Consider the following 6181-nt stretch of genomic DNA (forward strand, 5'->3'; position numbering starts at 1 on the left):
TAGACCTTCTTCCATGCCTGAACGGTCCAGGCCCCTCCAGCGCCACCTTCAGCCCCAGACCCTTGCGCATGCTGGCTCACCTGCTCGTCACGCTCTTCATCTGCCCTTCATGTTTCCACCAGGACTCCGCAGAAACGTCCCTTCCATCAGAAAGCCATCTTTAGCCCTCCAGACCAACATGGGCCCTTGGCACGCTCCTTCTAGGTCTGGCATTCTCTACATGGCTGCAATTAAAAGCTACAGGTGTGAGCTTCGATGGAAGCCTTTCCTTTCCACAGATGAGGACTCAGTAGGGACAGGGACCATGCGTAACTTTTGTCATCTTTGAACTCCAGATTTTATTTTATTTTTTCTGTTTCAAAGTAGTTTATTTAGGGGTTCCATTTTCACTCCTCAATAGATTTTATGTATTTCTCACATGCTTTTTCACTCATTAGTTCATCTAGGTCTGAAGGCTTACTGAATGTCATCTTGATCAGCCAACCATCTTCATAACAAGACTTGTTGACAAGTCCTGGATTTTCTGCTAGAGCTTTATTAATTTCAGTTACTTCTCCTGATACAGGAGAATAGAGTTCACTAGCAGCTTTCACACTTTCCAAAGCACCAAACTCCTCTTGTTTGTTCAACTTTGTCCTAACTTCAGGCAGACTACAGTAAACAACATCTCCCAAAGCTTCCTGTGCAAAATGGCTGATTCCCACTGTTCCAACACCGTTTTCTGTTTTTGCCCATGCGTGTTTTTCTGTGAATTTCCACACCGACAGCAGAGCAGGGCCGGTGCGCAGCGCCCGCAGTCCCCAGGGCCACGGCGAGCAGTGCGCTGGGTGCCGAGATGGTGCGCAGACCGCCTACCGGGCCCGCATGCTTGGCACCGTGCGCAGCGCCATGTTGGCACACTGAACTCCAGATTTTAAAACCATGAAAGTGAGAATGTTAGTCGCTCAGTTGTGTCCAGCTCTGCAATGCCATGGACTGTAGCCCACCAGGCTCCTCTGTTCGCGAGATTCTCCAGGCAAGAATACTGGAGTGGGTTGCCATGCCCTCCTCCAGGGGATCTTCCCCCACCCAGGGATCAAACCCAGGTCTCCCACACTGCAGAAAGATTCTTTACTGTCTGAAACACCAGGGAAGCCATTTAAAACCATGATTGCAAATAAATATGTTTAGTAACTGCTTTTGCTTCATATTTGTGGAGTTAAAGGAGGACAAAACATCTGTTGCTTGTCTGCTGGGACCTCCCAGGGCTCCCAAGGTTGTGTTTCAAAGTCTGAATCTTTTCGTGGCCCCATGCAGTCTCAGTCTTTCGCAGCTGTCCTACAACTGGCGGGAAGCGGCAGAGTGGCTAGGAGTGCAGAAAGGGGGTCAGGCAGCCTTAGCCCAGCCCTCGCCCTGCTGGTTTAACCGTGGGGCCCCGCAGGTGGTTCTTCCTCTCCCTGTGCCTTACTTTCTTTCTGTGTGAAATGGGGGTCACAACAGTATCTACCCGACAGGTTTGCTGTGAGGAGGAAATGAAATAATTGATACAGAAGACTTAGAACCAAACTTGAGACATGTTAATTGGTTGGTACCTATCAGTTGCTATTGTTGTATTAGGATTATCATTATTAATATTACTATTATACGCACCAAACGTACAAATAATGGCATCAATCGAAATATCAGTGTATTAAATCACAGTGAGAAATATAAGTATCAAGTAAGCTAGAAAAACCAATATCTACTCTTATGTGAAGCTCAATTATAACAGTAAAATATTTAATTTGAAGTTTTGATTTTGAAATATTGCCATTAAGATTAATAGTAGTAATCATTGCTATAATAATTTTGAATTATTTTAACTGTGTTGGTCATGTTATTGGACACCTGTTCGGCGATATTCTCTGAATCAAATCACTTTCACGCTTTTCACGTTAGGATCACAGAAACCCTGGGAAGGATGAAGTCACCTTCTAGCTATGATCAGCTAGCAGTAACGGACCATTCTTCCAATGAAAGCTTGAGGATATGGATTAAAAGAGAGGTTGGAGGCATTAGAGAAACACAGCAGCAGACAGATATGTGGGGCTAGTTACCCAGAGAGAAAGAACGAACAGAAAAGTAGACCTAATGTTCCCGAGCGTTTTCTCAAGACATTAGCTGTTAAGTGGCCAAGAGTGGAAGCAGCAGAAAGGCTGGTAGAGGTCTGGACGGTCATACGGAGCTGGCAACCAAAGGTGGGTGTAGAGAATGCCACGGAGGACATGCTCTGGAACCGTCCTCCTCACCCGCAGCCTGGCTACCAGCCAAAGCTCAGCATCAGAGACACACGGGGCTGTTCTGGACCAGGAAGCTTGACTGAACCCCAGCCTCGAAACAGCTCACGGCCTGACGGAGTTGTTCTCCTCTCCTCATATCGCTTGGGAGGAGACCGAGTGACAGTTTTCAGGGGACAGATAACATACAGGACCTCTAAAATCCCCCCCCACAAGGCTGGAATCAGTTTAAAAACTAGTAGGTATATCAGGAAATAGGAACAAGAGAAAGTACTGGTGATAGACTTGGATCCGCGGGTGACCCTTGGATCGGAGGCATCTGACGTGGATTTAAAATAACAAAGAGTAGAAGGAAGTAGCACAAAATAACCAGAAGCCATGAGACACCACGCTGTAGGAGGACCCAGAACACTAGGTTCTTGCTTCGACTTTGCTTTTCACCAGTCTTATGAATGGAGCCAAGACAGTTCTTGCGCAAAGCGCCAGTTACTCATTAGCTAAGTTGGTTAATAAGAGTTGGCCTGGTTCGGGGCGTGGGGATGATCTGAGATCTTGGGGAATGCACTCTCCAAACGCAAGACAATCCTTGCTGCTGTTAATTTGCGAGCACCTATTTGGGAGTGAGAGGGTATACCCCAGGCCCCTCTCCTGGTTTAGCAGCCAAACCAGTTTTGTCTGTTCTACAGTGCGAGTGCTGCATAAAGGTTTAGTGATGAACTGTTTTTGACTTGAGAAAGTCTATTTTCTTTTTTTACACCTATTTTAGCAATGAAAATATTTATTCTTATAGTTCATAAAAAGCTGAAGAAAAACATGTTTCTTTTTTCATATTTTCCCATTATGGCTTATCACAGGAATAAACCATAATGAGTAGAGTTCCCTGTGCTGTACAGTAGGACCTTTCTGTTTATCCATTGTTTTTGGTTGAGTGTGTGTTTTTCTAATATTATATTTGTTTAATTTAAAAAAAATTATTTGAATTATAACATTTGTTTTATAAAATAAATTGATGAGCTTATACAAGCAATTTAAAAATTATTTGGGTGATACAAACAGCTCCTTAAAAGGCTTTTATTTTATTTTTTTATTTGGCCAGGCCACATGGGATCTTTGTTATTCAATTAGGGATGGAACGCTTGGCTGCTCCTCTGGAAGCATGGAGTTTTAACCACTGGACCACCAGGGAAGCCTATATAGTAGTTTGTATCTGCCAGTTCCAAACTCCTAATTTATCCCTCCCCCAAGAAATTCTATTTTCTCATGAACAATCCAGGTTCCCTTTTACTGATTCTCATATTTTATTTATCCACCTGTTTATGTGTTTGTTTATTTATTTGGATTGGATATCTTTATCCAAATGTATATTGGTAATAAATCAAAACATTTTGAAGATTCTAAAGCTCTTTAAAAAATCTCCTGTTTTGATAGACACTGTTCATTCCAAAACGAGTTATGAAATGAATGGACATGAGTTTAACAAGTTAACATGAGTGAAAGGAAACATTTGGAAGACTCATGGACAGTCATAGGTGAACTAGACATTCAGAATCTGATTCTTGCTTCTGATTGTTTTCATTCAACATATATTCCCTTTTTATGTGCATTTTCCACAGCTTCTGGAGCAATTGTTTCTGAAGAGGTAAGCAGGGATGGAGGAGGAAATGGTGACCCACTCCAGTATTCCTGCCTGGAGAATCCCATGGACAGGGGAGCCTGGCGGGCTGCAGTCCATGGGGTCACAGAGTTGGACACGACCGAGGGACTAACAAGAACAAGAACAAAGCAGGGGAATGTAAACCGATGGACAGGTACGTTAACGCTTTGGGTTCGATGAGGAAGCAGAATTGAGCTGCAGATTTTAGAGAATTTGGAGCAGTTCTTAAGCCCTAAGTCTCCTAATATATTTTTCTCCTGTGGAATATGCACTAATTCCTTCTGTGATAGTAAAGTCCATGTATTCATGTTCCATTGTGCTGGAGCTGATCTTCATGTTACTACTACTACTATTTTACTTGTAGAAAGATCTTGTTTTCTTCACCCACCTGTGTAGGATGTTCGAGTGAAGTGAGTACCAAGGTCACCAGTATGGATGCTGTTCACACAATCCTTGTGAAGGAAAGATCTGGAGCCCAGGGTGGGTCTGTGCTGGAACATTTCCCTGTGTTTCAGTGAAAAGGACCAAGAATGTGGCTCCTGAGAAACCAGGAAAGTCCCAAGTGTCTCTTACAAGCTTTGAGGTGAAAAATGAGCTTTGGCACAGTGTTTCTAAAGGCAGAAAGAGAGATTAGAAAAGCTGATAAGCCATCATTTCCGGAACTTCTCAAGATGAGACCTAGAAGAAAAATAAAGAACTTTCTGAGGGAGAAACTAAAAGTCACAAAGAACAAGAGAATAGAACTTGGGCCTAAAGCGAAAAATCTCCACATTCAACTAGAGGACCTCGCATCGCTCGGGACCTGGATTGCAGGATGACTGTGGATCAGGGACTCTGGGTACCTGCTGCTCTTCCAGTTTCAACGTAAGTGTTGGAGGCAGCAATGCTGTCTTTGGGCCACCGCTACTTTTTCTATGTGTGGGAGGCAGATAATTGAAAAAGCAGTCCGCAGGTCCCCAGGTCTAGAGGAGGCACATCCAAACCTGATGAGAAGACAGCTATAACTTCTGGGCTTTCAAGTCCTTTTGGGATGTCTTGCCCAGGGAGCAAGGAGGAGCACGCACCAGACCAAGAGGCTGACTTCGGAGACTGCAGTACCGGCCAGAAGGTGCGCACTCTCTCTGCTAAATTCTGCGCACTTCTCCTGCCCAAGAAGAGAACCCTTTTCTGCGTCATTGACATCGGACCTGGCCACCTAATGTCCTTTGGCCGCTGGAATGTGGGTGGAGGCAACAGCAAACTGAACAAAAGTTCCAAGAGACAAAGGTTAATCATCCTTTCGTGCTCTCCCCTTGACCAGGAGGGATCCCAGCTCAGACAGTGTCCAGTCCTTTAAGCCAGGCCCTGAAACTGGATAAATGCGGAGCGTACCTGAACCGCATCCCTGCTGGAGCTGAAGTATCAAGATCTGGGCTGTCAGTGTGAAATCAGCGTTTGTTGTTTTTAAGCTTCTGAGGTAATGAAGGGCTGTTTGTTAGGCGACATCATTACAAGAAAAACTGACTAATGCAGGTAGAGTAAACAATAAATGACACTGATGAGATCGGATGGTTGGAAGAAATAATCTTTACTTACACTCTGCACCAAAATGTACACATGCATTAAAAATGCAACATGTTTAAAGCACACAAACCTGTGAATAAAATATGGCTGCAAATAATCAACTGATACCAGAGCAGGGAAGACCCTTGTAGGGACGAGCTAATGGAAGAAATCCCAGAGGAAATCAAAATAGATTTGACTCCATTAAAATACTTGAAATTCTAAGATGGATAACCAACAAAGACCTTCTGTATAGCAAAATAATAATGACGATAATAAAATTTTTAAAAAAATGTCAAGCTACGTTTTAGCTTCTGGGGTTGTGATAGAGGATGAATTCCCCTGTATAAATAATAACTAAGAAGAAAAGAAGGGAGCCAGTGCTGCCTCAAGCCAAGTAAACATCATGTATGATCCTAAAGCTTTTGCCCTGAGGGATAAACGACAGCATGTAATAAGGCAGTAATAATCTGCACATGGAATTAGTGATACTTTATTTTGACTTGATTGCAGAAGATAATAAAACACAATTGTTAAATTAAAAATGCTTAAACTTCTGTAGATCATAAAAAAACCATCAAATAAAAATTCACAAAATATGGGGAAAAATGTCTGTGAGGTAAGAGTCATTTAATCCTCACTTGACATATGGGAAGGTGAGGCTTGGTGTGGTCACATGACTTGGCTTGCGTTTTAAAGTGACGGGAGCCTGGAGTCCTTGTGATAACAT

General features: G+C 43.3%; 1 pseudogene; it reads right to left on the reverse strand.

Annotated features, from left to right (window-relative positions):
* Positions 1–386: 386 nt before the first annotated feature.
* On the reverse strand, positions 387–890 carry LOC129537239 (glycine cleavage system H protein, mitochondrial pseudogene; annotated as a pseudogene).
* Positions 891–6181: the final 5291 nt, after the last annotated feature.

The sequence above is a fragment of the Moschus berezovskii genome, chromosome 6 (genome assembly GCF_049115385.1).
Source record: "Moschus berezovskii isolate FMDL1 chromosome 6, NW_MosBer_1.0, whole genome shotgun sequence".
Lineage (NCBI taxonomy): Eukaryota > Metazoa > Chordata > Mammalia > Artiodactyla > Moschidae > Moschus > Moschus berezovskii.